Below are 24,163 nucleotides of genomic sequence, written 5' to 3' on the forward strand. Positions count from 1 at the left end.
TCCACTTCAGTCATATTCTCATAACAAATATTAGATTGCCAAGTTTTCCACCTTATATTGACCTCTTTCAAAACTTTTAATGGGTTTGGTTTCCTCCTGCATTTACTGTCTAGGGAATAATGACATCCTAGATTCCTTGTAGACATAAGGAAAACAATATTTTCTTAACATTTGAGAAAGGCAAAGTTGGGGTGTTGTTTTTACCTATCTGTCTACAAGGCCTAAGAGGAGCAAAAGATTGCAGCAGATCTGGACTTGAACATTTGCAGAAGAATGAACATTTTGTTTGAAAAAATGAGTGGAGATAGTGCAAGAAATACAAAGGACGTCAGAAAAGACCTATAATTTTTATTTCAATTGTTTTACAAAGATACAATATAATATTGGTTAGGTACTGCCTGCAGGAAAATGATAGCATTATCTTATTAATTGGCATGTCCAAGTCTCCAGTGTTTTTAAGATGTAGGCATCTTGAAAGTGTGCAAGTAAAGAAGAGATTTCATTTTGCATTTGTTACTAAAAATCTACTAGAAAAAAAAAAAACAGTTGGAAAAGAAAATCCTCTTTCTGATAAAGAAAGAATATAGCTTTTGGCTCTGAGTAAACAGCTTTAAGTTTTGTGTGTCTTTGAGACTGCTTGCATATAAGTCTTAATTTAAAGTGTGTATCTGCAATATAAATGGACTTCAAAAAACATATTTCACCTTTCCCAAGCCACATTAAAAACTCAAAGCAGTGTAGTGTACTCTACACAGGAACAGAAGCACCTGAAGCATTTGTCACCTTTACACAGCTCTGCACACAACAACCCCTCAGCACATCAGGTCATTGCTGAATACCCAGACAACATGGACTTTTCACCTGTGTAACAAGCATTTAAGTTTATGTGCTGAGTTAACTGTGTCAAAACATCACTGACTTCCACAAAGTCACAACAGCAGAAAATCTGGCCCAGCCTAGCCCTGTCTCCTCTGCATCTGGCACAAGGGCATCTCTTCTGCCAGGTGCAGGGGGGATGCTGCAGAACGTGTGCCCACCTCAGGCTGTCTGCACCACCCTCCTGAAGCTACTCCTGAAGGTCTCACATTTGTGCTTACCCAGTCAGTTTGGGTAACACCACTTACAGAATTTTTTTTTCTTTCTTCAGCTATTTTTTTTAAGTTTCCATTGCAGAAACACTAACCTTGAAGAGTCAATTATTATTTGCAGAGAAATAGAGTTCAAGTGTTCTTTAATGGAAAGCCTTTATTCTCAATTTCGACATTCATTCACTGCCCTACAGTGAGGAGTGAGGGAAGTGTGAGGCTGAGAGGGGGCAGGTGTTCCCTACAGAGCCTGGAGAAGACTGGGGAAGCAGGTATTTCCCTGCAGCTTGTGTGCTGGATTTTAAAAAATTGGGATTTTTGAGTTTTTTGCCTTTTTTGGTATTGGTTTTATGGAGAATACTGGTTTTGTTTTGAGGTTTTGGAGAAGGTTTTTAAATTTGAGTGATGGAGTTAAAGTTACGGGTGTGTAGTTAAAACAGAAGTGTGTTACATGGTAAAGAGTTTGAAATTTGAGGTTTTTATAATATAGTAATGGGTATGGGACAAGATGGAGGATTTTAGGTGTTGGGGGTTTTTAGGTTTTTTTTTATGATTTCAAGTACTAGTTTTTGGTGGGACAGTTAGTACTGCACTGCAGGTTACAAGAGTTTCGTTATCGGGTTAAAAATATAAATAATATAGGTGTTACTTTTTTATTAGACTGTTTAGCTTTAAGAGATTTTGTAGTTAGCTAGGTTTACTTCCATTTTGTTCACTTTCAGCTGGTAGCTAAAAGTGTTGCAGAATTCTTTGTACTTTGGATAAGATTTAAGGAACAACCAAGCCTGAACACAAGAAAAGCTGGGAAGGGAGAAGTGAAGTTGAGACTGGAAAAAAGCAATGGGGGGAAAGCTATTTTAGTTTTTTTTTTGTTTTGCCTTTGTTTCACACCTTTCAGCTCTATTTTAATTGTTATTATATTAAATAATTTTTTCCAAGTCAGTTTTTTTGCCTGTGACAGCACTTGGTAAGTGGTCTCAATGTCTTTATCTCTACCTGTGGTCTTATTCTCCTTATTTTCTTTGCTGTCCTGTACAGGAGGTGAGAGAGTGAGGCAGCAGCAGGGTGGGTGCCTGGCAGCAGCCAAAGTCAACTCACCACAACAGCAATACCAACACACCCAGGATTTGCTGGGATTAGGTCAGTGTTTAACTTCAGAGACATTATCTCTCACTTTGCTCTTCACTCATAGATGGAGATTGGAAAGAGATGGTGGGATACAACATGTATGCGTATAATGTGCCCCAAAAAGCAAATATTTGCCTCTTTCATGGGTATTACTAGGGCAGCAGAGGTAGGTGAGGCTACACATGGTGCTGGATTCCAGAGTTCAGTCAGCATTCACAGAAGAAATTAAATTAAAGACCTAGGAGAATTCATATTTCTCATGACCTAGGAGGAAAATGAAGGTTTTTATTTACTTCAAGGAATCAACTTATAGGAAAATCAGAAAGGTTATTCATCAGATGGTCCATCTGTTAGTCCCTCATGAAATAATGCCTCCCACTATTATCTGCAGCAGGTGAATCAGTGGCATCTGCCCTTCCATGATACCACCCCTTCCTTTTCAGTGAAACCTGTACAGAAACACCAGATGTGCGGTGGGTGAGCAGCTCCCAGGTGACCACATCCTTTGTTGTATGGAACCTCTTCCCTCCCACTCCTCTGCTCTGGCATTCTGTCTAAGCCAGCGGAGGCTCTGCTTGCCTTTGAAGCACCTGGTGAATCGTTTGGGGGCTGCTACATAAAAGGCCCTGCATTTTTGCAGCTTCTGTGCTCTGTGAGGAGCAGCACTGCTGACTTGGCAGTAGAGTGTTTAACAGGCTATTAACAAACTGCTGGGGCTAAAGGCCTTCAGCCTCACTTTTATCATCTCCTCACTGTGAGCCCCAAGGAATCCTACTCTTCTGCTTCTGAAAATAAAAAGAGATATGGAAAAGAAGAATATTCCTTTGAAGAATTGAAGTAACTACTTTGGAAAGTCCCAGCTGCAGCCACTCTTCCTCTACACTTGTTTGCCAGTAGACACGAGAAATTAGAGCTGGGAATATACTGTAGGCTGTGGGTTGGGAAAAAACCATGATCAGAATCCCACTGGCCCCTAGATGTCTTTGAACAACTCTCAGTATGTGCCACCACTCCTTTTACCATCTGGCTGCAGCTCATTTCAGGGGCTCCTCACCCTCAAAAAAGGAAGAGTCTCTTCTATGTATCACTATGAGTTTGTGTCTCTTGTAGGTGTTCCTCTTCTTAAAAAGTGATTTACAAATATTTATTATAAAGGATAAAAATATCATATATAAAACTAACTATAAAACTAGCAGAACATGAATGGGGAGAATTCTGCATTTGATGAGAAATAAATTAGGCCATGTTGCGTGGCAGGTCTTGATCTGGGAGGAGACAATGATAGGAAGGGCTGTGCTCTGGAGCCCCACAGCTACAGATTTCCCTGTCTGCAATCAAGGGCAATAAAGTCTCCTTCCGTTGGAGAATTTGCATCCTCTCTAGAAAAGTATCTTGTTTGACAATGCCTGTGTGTCTGTGTCTTGCTGACAAACAAACTGCAGGGGAGTGTCACAGCCTGAGTGCAGCTGCTCCTGAAGCTCCCTGTCCTGTGGGCTGCTGACACTCCTGGACATGGAGTGAGTTTCCAGCTCTCCACTCCCTGTGCTGGCAGGAGGCTCCTGCCACACTGAAACCACACTCAAGGGAACACGTTGGCATTGTGCATGTCCAATGAGGGCAAACGTTTACCCAGGGTTATAGGAAAGCCTTTCCAGCACAAAGATCCTTGGACACTACTTGATGCCAGTAATGACAGCAAAGTTACACCCAGTTCTGCATCAGTGATCCCACTCAGCAATTCTAAATCCCTTCCCAGACATAGAACTCAAGAAGTTTTAAAAAATGATTTGAGCTACTTTTTTAATTCACACAGCCAGGAAACAGCAGAGACAGAGAAGTGAGCAGAAAAACCTGATGATAAATGAGGCTGGAATAGCTTTTTTTCACTTGCAAAACACTGGGATGTATTAGTCCTCTGGGTTTTACTAGGCTGCACTTTTGTGCCCCAGTTTTCAAGCAAAAGTACAAGCACAAAGTGAAATTTAAAGTCACTGCCATGGGGAATGATCTGATAAGAAAAATATCTGAACTGCTGGAAATAATCAGGTGATCTGTAAAGCCAAAACCTGCAAGACACACTTTTCACTGACTTGGGACATTTGCCCATCCTTCAATTAATGTCCATTCTTTATTCCTGACTGCTACTTTTGAAGGGATAAGTAAACTTTTTAGAATGATTACCAGATATGCAACCTGTCAAATGAGATTTTTTATTTCACTACTTTAAGGGCTGCTGTTTTGAAGTCCAGCATGGTATATTTCAATATGAGGTTTCACAGTGTAATTTTCCAGAGACATAATAGAACATACAACTCTGTAACTCAAGCTGGAACAAAGCTCTGGACCAAGAGGTACGATGTGATCATTAGTCCTAAGGGTAAACCATGTTATTAAGATGTTTTGATAGTAACTAAGATTACTAGCTGGCTAATTGGTTTTTATTTGCCTTTGCAGAGAGACAGTGCCTGGTGTTTCCTAAGAGGCCAAATATGCAAGAAATCAGGCACCAGCTCATGAAAAGTTTTTTTTCCATCCAGAAAAGAAAATGCTTAAGATCTGATGTCCACACAATGCTTAAGCCTAACTTACTTACTTAGCTCAAAGTCTTTTTTCCCACTTCCTTTTTTTTCCCTTCTTTTTTTTGGCTCGTTGGCTCGGGCCAAGGTGTTTGAGCAATAATTCTCTGTAAAATATTTATTTTGTACCTGATCATATGCCTGTATAAAAGGTGATTTTTCAGAAGTCTTTACATTCAAAAGCGAAATTTGAATTTTGAATTCAGTTTAATCATCCTGGTTAATAATTTCCACCAAAATAAGCAGCCATATTTACAAGATTTATTTGTTTTGATGACGCTGAATTTTTGAAATCTAGATTAATTTTTGTGGCACAAGCCCATCTTCAGTGTCCTTCATACATAATAGATAGCAGGAAAACAGCCTTCTGCTGATACACCTCCTTGTATTAATGCTAACATTCATTTCACATCACCAAATAAAATATATATTTTAGGATCCAGCTATATGCATTTCTTACTTGAGTGGAGCTATGCCCTGCTCCCTCTGAAGTGTTACAAGCCTCACTGGGCAAGGTGAAAATTTCACCACAAAATAAAATCTCTGTATGTGTTACTGAGAATTGCAGACAACTAACTGACCGTGCCAGACTTTGGAATGACATAACCCATTTTATTTGGGTTCTGGTGAGATGTTACATCTCTATCAGGAAAGATGAGCATTTTATTATGTAATAAAGTCTTGTATGTTGGTGGTGGCTTTGCCTGCCACTGCCACTGGCAGATTCAAAGCTGCTTGGCTAGCTGAGAGCTTCTGCATGGCTGGCTAATTAAAACCCCATAGAACATGGAGGAAAGACAGCATAGCATTTTTCTGATCAAGTGTAATATTTGTCAGAAGGGATAATATAAGTTTTTTGGAATCCTGCCAAAGATACCTGGGCTGCACAGATATTTTAGAATGGGCCTCAGACATCACTGTGCATCTACCTTCTGAAGGAGGAATCTCCTGGCACTACTTGGAGCAGAGCCATCAAAGGTCATTCAGGACCAAATCTTCCCTGCAAACCTTCCCCATCCAAGTATGCCTCTGATCACAGTGACAAGAAACATCCCACATCAGGAATGCTCCACTGAAGTTTCTCTTGTGGTACTTGGAGGAACTGGCACAATAGAATTATATGCTGGGGAAATGTATGGAATTATATGCTGAGAAGAGAGAAACACACCTGCAGTAAGATTCTCCTAGACATAAAGATTAAGATTTCTAACAGATCAGATCAGATCAGATCAGAGTAACCTGATCTTACTCTGGAATTACTGAAGCTTATCAATTAACTGTAGCATGGGCTGGTTCTTAAAACCTGAGATACACTTGAAGGCAAGCACAAACTCTTAATGTTCTGGAAGCTCTTCTTGCTCACACAAGAACATATATCAGTCAAACATTTACATTTCTCTAAGGTTTGTTTTGGGAGAGTAAATAAGTAGCAATAGCCAAGCAGCAGGATCCTCTGTAAATTTACTGAAATTATCTGTTATTGAAGGCTGAATTTGTAAGAAAAACAATATTTGATCCCAGTGAGGGCAACTGAGGTGTTTGTCTTTGCTCCAACAAAATTTTAACATGGGCTGAATGTTTTAAGAAAATCAGGAGCACAGATTTGCTTCAGGTGTTGTCTAACAGTCATGCACTCTTTCAGAGGAGGTGGATGAATGCAGGTCCAGGGGCCACTTTTCCCCCTCATTGTCCAGCAGGGTAGTCCTCTACATCACAAAATTCCCAGGCACTGTAGAACTCTCAAAGTAACACCAAGCATTAATTGCACTTTTGCCAAAGACACAAATATGATCCAATGCCCTCAGCTGCCAGAACGACCCCTGGGATCACCAGAGGCTGGCCCAAAAGTTAAAATAACTAGAAAGAAGATACAGATAACATCAATTTTATACTACCACTAAAGCACTAATGGGTACAGCCTACTTAGGGGGAGTTTTCCTGCATAGGAAGATTTGGATGTTCCTGGGTAGTCCTTCAGTCTCAGCACCCACACTTCTAGAAGCACCAGTTTTGTAGCATGACTTGTGCTCATGACCATCTGCTTTCATGGCACTGAGCCTGCGTCTGAACTGGCACAGCAATTCCTACAGGGCACAGGCATCCATGAAAGACAGGATTGGAAGTGACATCTGCTCTGCAAGAGGTTCCTCCTGATGGCAAGGAGTGCCAAATTAGACCCACATGCCTTATTATAAGGAATGACATCTGTTGGTCCTCACAGCATTTTGTCATCAATAAATGCCTCTTCCCTGGAATCACTGTTTTTAATTTGCTTGAACACTGGAGTATTTTGACACCTAAAGGCAAATATAATCCTCGGGAAAAGTGTTAATGACATTCCAATAGATGAATTTCCACCAACGTTAGCAATCCATGCTGGTTGCCACAGCTCAGCAAACCAGGAGAGGTTAAGCAATGCCCTAACAATTGTCAATGCTCAAGGCCTGGTGGCATTCAGTCCTGCTCCTTCCCTGCCAAACCCACAACATGTGTGGTGTGGTTTACATGGAATTATGCTAGATCAAAGAGCTGGTGAATGTGTCTGACTCCTTACGTGGCATAATGATGACTTTAGAGCCTGTGACACAGGCTAAGGAGGGGACCTGTCATACTGAAACCTCATGGATGGAAGAGCCTTAGAGAGTCCCCAGTTAGTCACTAATTAATTGCATTTTATGAGCTCAGGCACAGATCCTCAAAGCTGCTTAGGAACTTAACTCCTATTTCATTTCACATTCAAATTTAACTCACTGTGCTTATTCTTAATCACCATCTCAGCCCTGAAGGAGTTTCAAGCCCACAGATGTCTCCATTTCAGAGTATGAAGGATGCAAGCAGCTGAGCAGAACCTCCCGTGAATGCTGAGCAGGGCTTTGGTTGGAGGAAAAAGGAGGTGATGGGCACTAAAGCTGTGCTTTGGAAACAGGCAGGGAGTTTTCTGAGCTGTTCAGAGCAGCCATTTGCTTTGCTCACACCATGCCCATCCTCCTGGACAACATGCTATTCAAGAAGAAAACTTAAGAACCTGCTTTTCTCAGGTGATTTTCACAAATTCCTGTGTAAGTAATGCATAACGTGTACAGTGCTGCTCTAGGCTGACTCATGTCTGGGTCTGTGATTTGTGGCTATTTTGGATGTGATATGGAAAAAAAACCCCAAACCTATAAAAAAATACAAATCAGAAAAAAAATTATTTGTGTAGTTCAGAGTTTCAACAGCTAGGAAACATTTTTCAGTGGAAAGCTTTATTTTTTTACTTCATACAGTGGCTACATTGTATATTTTAAGACTTCAAAAATAAGTTAGACTTGTAGAATTCTGCTGATCAAATGTCTTCCTCGAAAAACATCTTAACCTGTTCAATCAAACTTAGGTGTTTTTTCTAATAAATATTGTCAGTTATGCGGAGCCTGGGTACAAAACTGCAATTCAAAACCACCAGTAGAGAGAAACACAAGCAAAACAGGTTTCTGTTATAAATGGCATTATGCATGTAGAATAAACATAAATTTTTAATGATGTGAGTGTTAAAAATTTTCCTTATCTCATTCTTACCAAAACTAGTTACTTTGGTGGAAGATTTTGGGAAAAGTTCCATTATTTTACAATACACTAATCTTACAATTAGCAATACTAAATGCTATAACCTAGTGATCCAGCTAAATGTGTTTTGCAAAGTGTTTTATCTATGATTATATTTCTATGAACTACAGTAATCTAAACCAGTTGACCCATAATATTTTGCAGGGAGCAGATGTTTAATTGCATTTGTTTCTCAAAATGAAACCTCTTTAAAGTATATAAAATTAAAATTCTGTTGAAAATCAAAGGTTAAATAGAGGAGGTAGATTCTTTAAAAATGGCAGTGACTTTATAGAACAAGTCATTTAACTTTTCCACTTAATCAAAACTTTTGATTATTTGATCATTTTACAGGGTTGTGTTTTTTTTCTCTTCATACTTGAATGTATCTGACTGGCACCTTCCAAAGGCAAGTGCACACATAGGCTGTGCAACAAACAGGAGGAACTGGAATTTTGTGGCCACTCTGAGATTTATGATGTGATAGGAATTCCAGAAACTTGATGAGAAAATTCTCAGGAGTAGAAAATCACAGTGGATAGCTATAAACTCTTTCAGAATTATATAAAGGGAAGAAGAGGAAATGGAGTTGCATTTTCTGTAAAAGAGAAAGTGAACCATGGAATATTCCAGAGTCTCCTGCTCTGGTCAAAGATCAAAAACAAAATGGAAAAAATGGAGATGTTAGAAAGGAGTTCCATGAAAATGATTAAGGGCTCTAGAGCCTGCCCTTTGAGGAGAGACTCCCATCAGCTTTAGAGAGTCATCTCTCATCTGCTTTAGAAGGGCTCATCTCAACATAAGGAGTAATTTTTTCACAATAAGAACAGTCACTAGAACAACCTCCTTGTCACTAAAGTTTTTCAAGATATAACTGGACAGGGTCTTAGGTAATGTAATCCAGGCTCCCTTTTCCACAGAATGTTGGACCAGATGATCTACAGAGTTCCTTCCAACATGGGCTATTCTGTGATTCTATGAAAAGGGAATAACCAACAAAGACCCCCAAATTCCAATGCCAGGATTAAAGTAAGGACTATGCACCACTATTTGGTCAGACAGTTTAAATATAAGTTATGGTATTATAATACCACTTATGCTCCAGATATATTTCTTGCTGAGTTTGTAAATGTGAAAGATACCAGTCTGATTACTCAGAATATCTGCTTTTCAGAGTGCAAACACAGCCTGGGCAGCCAGGCATGAAATTCCCTGTCTGAATGCAGCACCCCAGTGGTCTGGCCACATGCTCTGGCAGCAGGGAACCTTCTCTGAGTGGCTTTTGTGGGCAGGTGCCATGATTTCCCATGTCAGCACATTACATCATGGGATCATTAAATTAAAGAAGTTATCAAAAAGTAATGAATCTGTTCCTGGTCTTCTGCATTAGTGGGCAAGTTGCTGCCAGGCTGGATCCATGACTGCAAGATCCATTTTGGCATGATATGATACTGGGTGGATTGCCTCTGGCCTGGCTGGGACACCTGATAACACTGCTTGGTTGGACAAGATTGTGCCTCTAAATCCACTGCTTTTAAAAAGCAAAGTCATGATGTTACAAAGAGAAATAATTACCTGTATCCTTGCCATTGCTCTTTTTCAGAAACAGGACCTTTGAATATAAATTCACTTGCCCATCTTTGGCCTGTGGAAATTGAACTACAGGATTAATGAGAAATACCCTATTAACCTCACCTCCATATTAATTTTTCTGTATTTAAGACTTGTAAGGGACTACTTAAATAAAAGGTTTTTAATCATACATGTTGTATAAGGGCTCTTGAGTAAAGCAAAACTTCTCATTTCACACCATTTTAAATCCATGTGTTTTTTCAAGATGCCTGGAATTATCAACAGGTTCAAGAACAGGTTTGTGTATGTGAGGAGTGGGTAGGGATGTGAATGAATGCAAATTATTTTAAAGAGGCACAAAATACAGTTAGGAGTATGATCTGTAGTCTTTTATACCAACACAAATAAAATCCTTTTGCATATCAGGCACATTTAATTAACTTTGCATGTACAGTACAAGTGCAGAAATATTAAACCAAAGTGTTGTCTACTGGAAGATTGTAATCCAAGTGATTTCCATAGTACTTCATTTTTAGAAGAAGGTCTCCAAAGCCCTGTACTCTGGAGGAGGAGTTGGGTAGCTCTTGGAGCTGCTAACAAATGGCAGGAGAGTCTAAGTAATAGATCTTCCTTTGAGTTGTTTTGGTGGCTCTGCAGAGTTTCCTTCTCCTCCATGGTGCAGAATCTGATAGAACCCTCACAGGGCCCTTGGCTACTCTCTTATGTTACTGAATCCTGAAGGCAAGTATGATTATGTAAAAATCTCAGTTGGTATTAGTGTAAAAAAATTACACTAATATGAATAATAAAAGAATTACAATATATTTCTATTTTTTTCTTTTACCTCTTTCTTCAGCACTTATATGTAGCCTGAGAGCATTTCCTGGATGTTCATTTTAAAGAAATATCCTGGGTTTTTTTGAAATGGCACGAGCAGTGATATCACACCACAATTCTGTGATGACATGGAGGTTAAAGGTGCATTTGCTCTAAGGAGTTCTAAAAAACCTCCTCCTTCTATCAGTTAAACATGAACATGTATCTCAGGACACTTGAGTCTAGTCCCTGATATTTAAATATGTGGGTGATGGTACAGCTTTAGAGCACTGATACTGAAGACAAAGAAGGAGGCTCTTAGAGGAGACAGAACAGTTTTACTGTTCTGCAGAAAGGTCAGCTTTGGTTAAAACTGCATGTGTTTTATTTGTAAAGTTCTTAGGATCTGGGAAACAAGACAATACACCAACCCATCTGTCTCCTTCAAATTCCCAAAGTCCCATAGATGAGGGAGGGAGTGGAAGATGTTGCTGAGGCTCCTTGCAGAAAGGATATTATTCTTTACTACATCAAAACTAGAAAATAGGACAAAAATTTCTGGAGAATAGCCCTGAGGAGAAAGATTTGGGGTTCCTGGTGGACAAAAATTATTGTCAGAGAGCAAGAAACACTACCAACCCCACAAGACACACATGGAGATAGTATTTAATATTACAGACCATACGTCTCCTAAGTGAAGCATAGCCACTACTAGAAATTAAGATCCACTCCACCTGAATCCCAACCTCAAAAACAGTCAGTGGCTGGGAAAAAAGCAAACAGCTTCATCTTTTATGAGTGCTAACAAGCTTTTGTTCTGGTTTTACATGACACAGCTTCATGAACTTCCTTTGGAGTTTGCTTTGGTTTTGTTTTCTTGTTTATACAATGAAAAGACAATGGAAAGCCTGAAGAACAATAAGGACTTTTTCAGATCAATCAACACTTCAGATACTGGTTTCTCTGGAAATTTTGTGATCTTGTTCAAATTCATAATGAAATTTTAATTGCTACACCCCAGACAGGGTTCTTATCCTCCTTGTATTCTCTAAAATTCTGGGGAAAAAAAAAAAAAAAAAAAAAGTGAGTTCCTGTGAGTTTGGAAATGTAACATATTTTGCTGAAAACCTAAATTAGTCAAATTTGGGCTGGTGCTGGTGGTTCCTCAACATTCTTTCACCTTCTTGTGCTTGTTGGCAGAATGCAGGGAGTTGCAACAAATCAAAAAACTCAGTGCTTTGGGCGACATGGAAGACCAACCCTATTTAACAATGCAGTACCATCAACAGCTTCTGCCCATCCACTTACTTTTTCAACAATCATCTCTGTGAATAGGGGGAGTAATGTAATCTGGTCTCCTCTGAATTTCTGTGCTGTGTGCTTTATTACATCTCCACTGCACTGATGATGTCAGCACACCCAAGTGCCAGTTATTCCCAGAACAATGCTCCCAGCTCCCCATCAGCTACAACATGAGCCCCTACCTGTGGGTCCTCCCTGTGACTGCAGTTTCAGTGTTTCCCTCCTGAAAAGGCCTCACAAATGACACAGTGAACCCTCATTGCCCTGCCAAAGCCCCTAACTGCTCAGGCTCTGCTGGCGTGACAGGTTATATTCCAGAAGGCCAGAAAGGCTCTGCACCACTGAGACAACAAAATAGGAATTTTCTTAATGGAAAGCACTAATTTGGATATTTGGTCTTTAGCAAGCTGCTGATTTTATGACACCTGTAGAATCTGGAGTAACTCCTTCCCTCAGAGCAGTTCAAAATGCAGGAGAGATGGAGAATTAATACAGGACTAATCACACTGAATTACAAAGATTTTGTTTACTTGGGAAATCATGAAAAAAAATAAAAATAAAAGAGAGAGAGAGAAACCCCAAAGAATTGAGTCCCTGTGATCACATTTAAAAGTGAAACATCACCTGGAACAACAAGGATGGCTTTTTGAGGCCCAGGGGAAGGAGGAAAAGCCCTTCCTTGTGTCTGTCAAAATGACTGCACTGATGCTAGAAAGGAAGCATGGATCTGGGCTTTCCAACTAGCAAGCTGTGGGAAGCCTCTTTAATGCTATTCAGACCATCCAATTTAAGCAGGAATACAGTTCTAAATTGGAAGGCTGGACAATAAGTTCAGCTGTCATACATTTACAACTAAAAGAACTATTTTTAAGAAACACATTATTAACTTAAATGCTACATGATTCCTTCAAAAGCTATGACTCTGAGTGGATTAGTGAAGTGGGAATGCTTTCAGGCTATGCTTAATACATGTCTTATTAATTTAAAGCCTTATGATTGCCTTCAGTGTGATTATGACCCAAAGTCAACCTCCATTGTATCTGTCAAAGTTGTTCTAAGACCCTTTATGTGGTGGAACAATCACTTCTGAAAGCCTGACTGTTTTTCAGAAGGTAAATACAAATATCTCCAGTCGAATTACTTGAGCCTCAAGGTCTGGGCACCCTAGGACTGGCTCCCATCACAAAACCAGGACCACCCAGTATCCCATATTGCACATAAACAAACACACATTTGGACACAAGAAACTAACACAGGGTTATGTTTTCCATTTACTCCCCAGAAGCAGAAGAAAGTCCAGTAAGGGATGAGGAAGATCTGCTGACAGGTTCTCATTCCTGGGCCTTTCCAAGGTTCCAAGTGGATGGAGAGCAGCAAGGTCCCTAAATATTGGGAAATCATCATGGGGTTTGCAGTGGAGCAAGCCAATATCCCAGCTGCCTGCAGCCAGGGTGGCTGTATGGGGACACCTGCAGCACAGGGGGTTTCTGAGCTGCACAGGGTTCAATAACCCCATAAGGATCTTGTCACCTGGCAAGGTTACAGCCACAAGCTGGTGGGATGCAATGGCCATGGCTTAGGGACACAAGCAGTGACTCCCTGGTGCACTGTCACTGTCCTACCCACCACCCAGATCAGATGAGGCAGTGTGTCACCTGCTAATTACATGAATAAGACTACCAGACTGTATTTAATAAAAACTCAACATCTGACAACTGCTAATCTTCAAGATGAAAGTTCTCTTTATTTATTGCTTCCCTTTATGTAAACATATAGACTGCTTACACTACAAGTGGTTTTGCAAATACAACAGTCTATATAAGCTCTTTTATGTACCTAGAATGGGCCTCCCTAACAGGGTTTGGAAATAATTCAGGTTACCTCCAAACAATTCAGAGGCACAGCATGAAAGAGAGATAGAAAAGAGTCACAATTACAGAGATATCTGATATCTAGCAACAACTGTGACAACAACAATTCTTTGAAAACTGTGTAGGTGTATCTATGTCATAGTTTTAAATAGGAGCACTCAAAGGTAGCAAACACCTCAGTAAGAAACAAAGCTGAACTGTGGGAGCTTTTGAGTTTGTACAGCCCTCAGCACAATGAGGCTGAAACTGGTTGTGCTTCTTTTTCAACCCTGCAGTATGGGTGCAGAGCAACAATAGATAATTGAATCCCTTTAGAACATCAAGCCCTGGTTTTGGGGAGGTCACTTGAGAACAAAACATCAGCCCTACTGGCAGACAGCACACCCAGTTAACCCAGTTTTCTGTTTGCACTGGTGATCAGCAGCAGAGACTGATAAAAAAAGAAGTAACATAGAAATAGAGCAAGACAGAGTGAACCTTTTCTCCTCCTATGTCTTTTCCAGCCTCAAAAGTGCTTTCTGTGTGCAGAGCCACAGAGGGCTTTCAATTCTAGGGGCTTGTCTGGACTTTCCTTGTGCCCATGGAGCCTTTTAGCTCTCACCAAAGCAGTGGCCCACTTCAGTCCCTCCCTTTTTTGCTCTGTACCCACACTTCTGCGTTTCTGAACATCCTGCATTTCTGAACATGCTCAGCAGCATGAGGAGCAAGGTGCTGCCCTGCCTGACACCCTGCCCACGGCTGCCCAGCCCCAGAGATCCCCCTTCCCTCTCACCTTCCTACCTCCCACCTTTCAGCTGGGAATGCATTTTCCTGACACTGAAGTCAGCACAAATGCCTCAGTTTGGAGCACGTGCTAGTGCTGGTTCCTCAGAAAGTGAAAAGCCCCCTTTGGAAATCACTGAGGAGGATCCCAAAGGAATAGCTAAATGGCATCTAGGCATTTCCTAAGATCTCTGCCAAAGCATACAGTCACTTCACACATCATGCAGAAGTATTTGATTTACACAGTCAGCCTCTACTTATATTTTGGTCCCCATGCACTGTTTCTTCTCTGAGAAAGATGCTTGGCTCCCAGAGAGTTGGAGCAAGTCCAGTATAAAGACCAAGCCTTAATGACCAGGAAAGGCTTTGGATAGAGAGAGGGTGGGTGGTCTGCCCTGACTTTCTTCTATCCTTTCACTTCTCCAGCTCTCTTGGTGTGCTGTGGAGGGGTGCTGAGTGTAGGGGTTGAGTCATTTGCTTTCCTCACTGAGTTACACACAGACTTCAGGCACGGAGAAGAAAAACAGACCTTTCATTGGAAATGGCCTAGGAACCAACCAGCCTAAGTAGAACCACACAAAATATCTATATACACAGAGCCCAGTTGCAGAGAAATGTATTTCTTGAGATCCTGAGTTTCTTTTTGACTCAGACACATCGATACTCATCAGGAATTAACTCCGGGGAAAAAAAAAAAAATAAATCAGGCTCAGCCTCGTATTCCTTTTGAATTCCTTTTGAATACATTTTCCCATCGATTTCCCTTTCCTAGGCGCAGGCAGAGCCCCGGCAGCGGCCACGGGAGGGCAGCGCCGATCCGGACAAGGCAGCCCGAGCCGCGCATCCTCCGGGATCGCTGCTTCCCACCGAGCTCAGAGGGAGGATTGACATCTTAGTTTACCTGAGGTGGAGGAACCAACAAAGGGCTGCTTGTTTTCCAAATCTTGGCTTTAATACTTTCTTCTGCCTGTGTGTTTGTGATTTTGTCAAATTCATTATTCATATCATAGGGAAAATAATTAGATGGAAATTCTTCAGTCTGCTCACCTTAGATAATGGAATAAGTAAATAATAAACATGACAAAAATGCTAGAGGATGAACTGTTTCTGGTGAAGTTGAATTCAGTATTTGCTGGAGTGGGAGTGTTCTACAAATATGTTGAAAATGATTCTTTAGTTACAAGGTACACCGTAAATTCATAATTTTGCAACAAAAACAGGAGTCATTCATGGAACTGATATCAGCTGTCAGATATGAACAATAGGGTTAAAAGAGAATAATTTCTCTGGAAATAAACCAAAACACATTCATCTGTTCAATATCTCTGATCCAGCAATCCATGAAATAATCAGCCTGACTGTGCTGGTTTTGGCAGGGTAAAGTTAATTTTCTTCGGCTGTGTTTTGGATTTGTGCTGGAAATGGTGTTGATAACACAGGGATGCTTCAGTTGTTGCTGAGCAGCACTTGCTCAGCATCCAGGCTTTTTCTGCTTGCATTGCCCTGCTGTGAATGGCTGGGGGTGCACGAGGAGTTGGGAGGGGACGCCTCCAGGACAGGTGACCCCGATGGACCAAGGGGATATGAAACAACACATGGCATCATGCTCAGTGTGTAAAGCCTCTGAAGCAGGAACAGGGAGAGACTGGAGACTGACTTCCCAAGTCACCCTTAGGTGTGATGGGGCCCTGCTCTCCTGGGGTTGGCCGAACACCTGCCTGCCCATGGGAAAGCAATGAATTAATTCATTGGGTTGGGTTTTTTTTGCTGTTTTTTTTTTTCTTCTTCTTTTTCTTTTTTCTTTTTTTTTTTTGTTGTTGTTGTTGTTGTTTTTTTGATTGTTTTTTGGTTTTGGCTTTTTTGGGGGTGGTTGGTTTTTTTTTGGTTTTTTTTGCTTTGTTTTTATGTGTGTTTTTTTCTTTCCCTATTAAACAGTTTTTATTTCAACCCATGAATTTTCTCACTTCTACCCTTCTGATTCTCTCCCCCATCCTGCTGGTGGGAGTGAGTGAGCAACTGCATGGGGCTCAGTTTCCAACTAGGGTTCAACCATGACACAGCTGCAGCTTTGCTCATTTACTCAGAGCTTCTCTGTATTCCATCACAAAATGGTCCTCAAGAACTGAGACCATGGCCCAGTGCAGCACACTGCAGTGAAGAAAAAAGCATGCTGCCATGGGTCAGTGACTGGCTTTTATTTTTGGAAATCAATACTGTCAAAAAGCTACATGTTTCATTCCACTGCTGCACAATCATCAAAGCCTCAGACTAGAACAACACCACGTGTAGCAACACCATAAAATACAAGTGTGACCTATAATACAGTTTGTGGGGAGGCGGCAGTGCTTAGAGGGAGGTTGTGATGAGGATGCTGGACTTTTCTTGCCCCCTACATCTCTGACTGCTTCAGTGCTGCCCTTGTCCCTGCACAGTTAGTGCAGCATTTCCCTTCACTTGTCCCACATCTCGGGACGATCTGAGCAAAATTCATAACTACCTGAAAGGAGGATGTAGTGAGGTGGGGTCAGTCACTTCTGACATGTCTCAAGTGAAAGGATGAGAGGAAATGATTTTATATTGTGCCAGACTAGGTTCAGATTAGGTATTAGGAAAAGATTTACACTGAAGGACTAGTAGGACATTGGAATAAGTTACTCAGGAGGCTGATGGAGTCACCATCTCTGGAAGTGCTCAAGAAGCATTTGATGTGGCAGTTGGGAAGATGTTTTAGGGGTGATTATGCTGGCTTGATAGTTGGACTAGATGATCTTCAACACCTCTTCGAACCTTGATGGTTTGTGATTCCATGAAAATAAACAAAGACCTCTTTTGCTTTAACATTATGTTACATCTAAAGGGAGCATTTCCCTGTGATCCTGAAAACAGGAGAGAAGAAAAGGATACAAAAGAGGTGACCTCCACTGATTTCCCCATCTTCAGCTTTTCCTGGACTAATGAAAAAGTGCTGAAATAAAAAACCTGCTCAGAGAGGAGCCATGAGTCAGTCGACACACCCAAGATTTTGGTGATGCCATGATGGGACTCCATTCTAAGGCACAAGTGACTAGCTGTAAATATGACTTAAACTATTAGGATCAAGTTTTAAACATTGCAAGTCATGATATAAAGGGGCTTTGAGGGACAGCTGTTGTCTCCCAGTCCAGTAGGAGAAACTCCTAAGACCAAATTCAGCTTTCCATCACCACTCTACCACAAAGGAAAACTCATTTTGGCAACTCCAGCATCTCCTTCCCTGGGGATGAGGGAGGCAGTAGAATATTGCTTCCTGGTTCTATATACCAGAAAAATGAAGTTTAACAAAGAGAAACACACAAACAAGGACAAAACAAAGCACCAGAGCACCAAGCTTCATGTCATACTAATTTGCAGAATCAAGATTTTAGTAAGGATTACAAAATTGACAAATATTTCATACTTATATATCTGTAGGAATCTGGAGCAGATGTACACTAAACAGCTGAAGATTCCCGAACATTATTTATGTTCAGATACCTCTAAAGTTGCTGACAGAAAAGTACCACTCACTGACACCTCATATCAGTTTGTGGTCCTTTGTGGCATTGGACATTCACATCCAATCTGAATTAGCAAAAAGTTACCAAGTCAGGGTCCTGAAATGAAATATCCTGAAACCCAGGAACCAACGGGGGAGCCAAAGCATAGACCAAAAGAAAGCCAGACTTGAATTCAGTTTTCACATTTGCCATCGACACTTTTGTGACCACCATGAACTCAGAAAAAATGTTTCCCTAAAAAATTGACTACCTGGATTTAAATGAGAGACTCCACAAACTCTTCATGGTCAGCAGAGGAGACATCTGCAAAACCTCTCTTCTAAGAAGACCTGAGTTATTTTCAAGAGCTGCCTGCTTTTCTTTGCTGATTAGAAAAGAAGCCTATGGTGAGTGCTGAAGACTGAGGCAGTCTAACTTTGAGATATCTAATTAAGATGGATGAATCTCAAACCTAATCTGCTTGGGCCTTTAATATCTCATTTGCAAAATAATTCAATGGACAATAATAACAAAAACAATGATAATGATGCTCTTAATGCAGAGATGACAAAACATAGCTCTCTATTCATCTGTAAAGCACCATTTGATCCAGCAATGCATGAAGTATTATCATATTCAATTTCATTGTTTTGCTAAGTAACTAAGAAACTGGAAGGCAGTTGAGTGCCAACAAAACAGAATAAATATGTGCTGTTGTGCACTATTTGAAGCTGAGCTGACTGACACTAAGTGCCATTTACCATCAGAAGGCACTCCTCCAGCTCAGGACATACTTAGGTCTTTAGCACGTCCTTAGATATAAATGCCCAAATAAGTTAATGGCTTAAACTGAACAATTAAGTGTTGCCTTAATTAATTAACTTGATTAACAATTAAGTGTTGCTCTACTGGACTGTAACCTGAAACTGGACCATCAAATAACTACATTCCCAAGAGAACATAGGATTTGTTGCAGTGGGTCAGGCTGATGCTCCATCTGGGTTTGTATGCAACTGTAATAATTCAAATGCAATAGGTGCATTTCAGGGTAAGAAAATCAGGACAATTGTGATGTCATAGTACATAGAAAACCCACTTATTCTGGAAGATTTTTGACAAGTTTAGCATTGTATACTTCTTAACTTTTATTCATACATGTAAACTATAGATTCAGAGAAAATGTAACACCTTAGAGGATACCAGCATATCATAACTTGAACTTGGAAATTTACAAGAATTTACTCTCTGTAAAAATAAAAACCTTTCATCACTTATTCTGTCTGACAAAACAAGGTCTGCTTGTTCCATGTCAGAAAGCTTCTGAAGCAGAAGTTTTATCAAGGCTTCTAAATCCCTGATGTTATCAAATGCAATTCGCAAGAGTTGAGCTTTACCCTAAGGAGACAATCTTCCCTAAAACTGAGATACTTCATGGATTAATTCTCTTAAAGCATGAAGCCATTAGGTGAAATCACAGCAATTTCATTTCAAAAGTCTGTTCTCTTAACTATAAATATTTAATAAGCACAATGAAGCTATGAAAGAAGCTATGAATCAAAAACTATGAAAGTAGGCACAATGTACAGAACAGGCCTCTTGTGTCTGACCAGTTTGAGTGGTATCTCAACTGGGAGGAATACAGTTGCTGACCAACAGCACCAGAAGTGGTTTGGGACGCAAAAGAGTAGAATGAAGTAACTGGCCACTTATTTTCATGTTTTGGTAAAGCACAAATTACTTTCCACCCATGAGGAAGATACATTGTATGATTAGAGGCAAGATATTAAACTAAATTAATTGGATGTTATGGGATTAAAAAAAAAAAAAAGCATGTATTTGCAATTATCTGATTGACTGAGGGGATCTAATGTTTGAAAGATAAAATAAGCAATTTTCCCTCTTATAGTAGTCTCAATAAATATGTATTTTCTGCTCTCAAACTGAGAAATGCATAAAATAAGTATTAACAAAAAAATTAATCTTGTAGCTTATCAGAAGAAAACTTCTATCTGTAAGGTGAAACTGAAGTTATCACAACTGTGGTTATAGTTACAACAGATGCTATTTCATGAACAAAGGAGAGGATAAATGTTTTTTTCTTCTGCATCTCTATTTCTGCAGTGATGAAGTAAAGTGCAACATTTTCTCACAGCTGGGATATTTGTCAAGAGCCCTGTCCCACGCAGATCCTCTGGTGCCTAACAGTGTGTGAGCTCATATTTTTCCCTTTCTCTCTGTCCAAACACATACAGGGTAGCTCTTCCTCTACACAGATGTTTACTTTCAGGAAATTTGAAGGGATTTAGAAGTTCTTAACCCCCTGTCAAATTCAGAGTTCAAAGGAGCTACAAGAGCTGCTGACACACACGACTGCCTGAGGCACTTTTCCACAGGAAGCCAGGCCAAAGGGAATGTCTGTGGCCTCAGGGATTCCTCCTGTCCTCACCCCCCTGACATTTCAGGGGGATGTGCCCTCTGTACCTGCAGAAACCATAACTCTCTTCTCTCTCCAGCTGCATGGAGAACTTGTGCAAATGAGAAAATACCCAAGCTATTCAACACATAAAAAAACTATGGAATTAACCATGAGCAAAGATTGTGTTAGTGACACACAAAACCCTGAGCCAACAATTAACTAGTTTACTTTATATTTCATTGAGGTGCACATACTCTAATAAACTATGTATTATTTTTTAATGGAAGTAATTCAAGGTCATCTAAGATCTATGTACTCACAATTAAAGGCTGATTAAGAATATGATATTAAAAATATAAATTGCTGGAAGGTCCAGGACATCTGGTATGACCCTTTATGTTTGTTTGAGGGCATATAGGCTTATGCTTACGTTGCACAAAGTGTTTTGTGCAAGTTGTTGTGTTTTGTGCTAATGTTGCAGTGAGGGTGTGATATGGGAAAGAATATTTCAGGTCACTGTGTGCTGAACTCATGAATTGTATAACATTTTCTGAAGCACAGGAACCTAAACAAATCTTTTAAAACTTTCAGTGAAAGGCATACATCTTGTGAAAAGAAAAAACAAAGTTTCATTTAATAAACTGGGTCATTTAGTAAAAAAACCCAAAGTTTCCAAAAGAGAAGCATTCTTTGCAAAGTGATAATTTTAATGATTATATTCTCACTAGCATGAGTCTCAGGCTGCAAGTTTTAAATTTAACCTAAAAAATCATTAACCTGTCTAATTTCAGCAAAAAAAAAAGGCTTCATGTTAGAAAACTGCAAGTGGAGTGTGGATTATTTTAAAATAAGGACCATTCAAGAAGCACTGTTTAAAGCAGACAATATGCAAACCATGATCTGAAAAAGACTACTATATTAGGAAACCCAATTTGATTTAAAAGGTTAGTTGGGGTAAATGATTGATTTTCATTTTTCATGCAATCAGAAAACAATTGTTCTGAAAAAATTGTCATCATATGCTTTTGTGAACTAGAATTGAAGAAAGTAGAGACCAATTTGCAGTTAAATATAAGATCTTAAAATGTCTCTGATGAAGGCTGAGACTGACAACTTGAACCAAAACTCAGAAAGTCCAGCAAGACAAGCAATAGAATCCCATGTCATCCAGTTTTAAAATCTAAGGATGACAGAATGACAAACAGAAGAAAAATGAACAGGAGATGCTGCTTTGCAGTTCAGTTCTGTGGCCTTTAACATACCATTTTTCCTAAACCTAAATATCTGAGCAAATGTTTAAGACCTGGATGGATTTCTGGCCCATCTAATTTGATCCCAGCCATGTTAGAGATCTGCCACCCAGTCACCTTGACACTGAGCCCCAGTATTTGAGGCAGGCACCCACGTTTCTTCATCCAGCTGAAGGGCTGCTTGCCATAACTGGAGAGCAGGAAACACCATGGAGCCATCAAGTGTCTGCAGCCATGGCAAGGGGCTGCAACCTGCCTCTAGTTCCCAGGGGCTTTTCCAATCAGATCTCAAGGAAAATCCTCACATCTAATTATCACTTGGACCTGGGGGACTGATCAGTCACCTATGGCAGGGCTGTTGTGCCACTTCAGGCCACTATCCTGGGGAATTAGGCTGCACTGACACCTTTAACACTCAGAAAAAAGAGATTTGGGTATGTGCCTGAAAGCAAGCACACAGCCAGCTGTGTGGGGAGGCAGTGGGGGCTGGCAGGGTGTGTGGGGGAATCCTTGCTGACCTCTTGGTGCTGCAGGCAGCAGGCTAAACCCTTGTGTCCCATGGGCCTAATGCAGAGTGGGGTTAATTGGGGCTTCATTAGTTAATTAATCAATTCTTGGAACTCCCTTTGATCCTATGAATGCCTTCCTATGCCTATAGTGTCATCCCCTCCTACAGATCCTCACGGTCCTCTTGCCTTGCTGGTACAACTTTGTTTCTTCATATTCAGGTGGATTTGCCTCATACTTGCCACAATCTGCTGACTCATAAACATTTAACTCTCTCATCCTTCTTTCTAAAAGTAGTAAAGATTACACCTGTGAAAAGCTGGGAGATTAAATCCTGTACTAGAAAGTTCAACACCAACTCCTGCAGAAACAGAGATTCACTCCGGTGCAGCATTTGGGTCCTTATGGCCATAGTTACATGTGCTTTTTATTTGTATATGTTAGATTAGCTTGATACCTATTTTATCTTACCAAATAATTTACTGCCTTACCTTTCTTCCATTGCCCCAAACAATTCTCAGAGCTATTTGTTATTAGCTGTATTCCTCTTCTGGCATGTACAGTATCTGTTGTGTTTGTTGGTTTGAATAATTTACATGTCTGTGCAGCCAGGATCTAAGAGCGAGGTGTGTATGTGAGGTCACAGGCAGGAAAGTAGATGAGATATTCTCTTTGATCCTGCCACCTTTGTGTCTAGTGACTTGTTGCCATGACTCTTCCACCCCTGTTTGATTTCTTAAATTGTGTGCAAGGTTCAAAGCAGTGACAACCTTTCCAGAGCAGGGAGTTGGGAGCTCAGATGCTTCCAAACACTGTAAATGTCTGTGTAGACATCATCAATATTTAGCAAGTTAAACCTTGGAATAAGCAGGTTTCTGACAAAAGCTAATGCTGTGACAACAGAGAAACAAAGGAAACAAATCTTCTCAGGAGTTTCTGCCAGCCCTCCTGAACCCAGCACCATTCATTGCCTGCCACAGCACCTCAGCATCATTCAAACAGCAGGAGGGGAACATAAAACCAGCATCCATTTGTTTTTCAAGGAGATTGGAAAGCTCATAGGAAATACAAGGTAGGAGCAAGACTTCCAAATTATATCTCAGGATATAATCTCATCTCAGTCATCACCTGATACCAACTCAGCCCCACAGTTCCTTCATGTGAACCAGTGAATGCAGCACATTCCTGCAAGAAACAGTGCAACAGCTGCTTAGAAAAACACCCCTAAAATCCCATTCTGTCTCCTGACCCCTGAGGCTGAAGTGCAGGGTTGCAGGCTTAAATGCAGACACGTTTTGCAACAGCTGGTATGTCTTGATGAAACAGCAGGGGCTGGGGTAAGGAGGGCAGCCAAGGGTCCCACCACAATTCCTGGTCCCGTGGTGACCTGAGAGCACCAGGACACACAGGCTGCCCTGGAGCTGCACACCTGGGCAGTCATCTGCTTCTTTCAGGGGTGTCTGAGCTCCACAGCTGCTTGTAGGGACAGGGAGGGTGGCTGTGGAAGAATCTACCCCTCCTTTGCAGGGCAGCATGCTTCTGGCTGCTCCAGCTGGACTTGCAGCATTTCCCTGTCTGTTCCCCCTCCTGGTTAGACCCCAGGCAGCCACTTCTGTGACAGCACTGCTGTCCCCCTGCTGCTGCCCATGACACTGCTGGTGTGCTTCTCTTGGCCCCTCTGAGGGCTTGGCTGTGATTCCTTTGCTCACAGTGAGCAGAGCCAGGGGAGTCAGTGCATAGGTGAGCGTGGAGAGCAGCACCAGGAGGGAACCACGAAAAAA

At 40.8% G+C, this 24,163-nt stretch overlaps 1 protein-coding gene across 1 annotated transcript in view; it reads right to left on the reverse strand.

Annotated features, from left to right (window-relative positions):
• MTUS2 (microtubule associated scaffold protein 2) overlaps positions 1 to 24,163 on the reverse strand; it is a 285,836-nt gene that overhangs the window by 64,211 nt on the left and 197,462 nt on the right. The window lies entirely within an intron of this gene.

Source organism: Erithacus rubecula (assembly GCF_903797595.1).
Source record: "Erithacus rubecula genome assembly, chromosome: 1".
Classification (NCBI taxonomy): Eukaryota; Metazoa; Chordata; class Aves; order Passeriformes; family Muscicapidae; genus Erithacus; species Erithacus rubecula.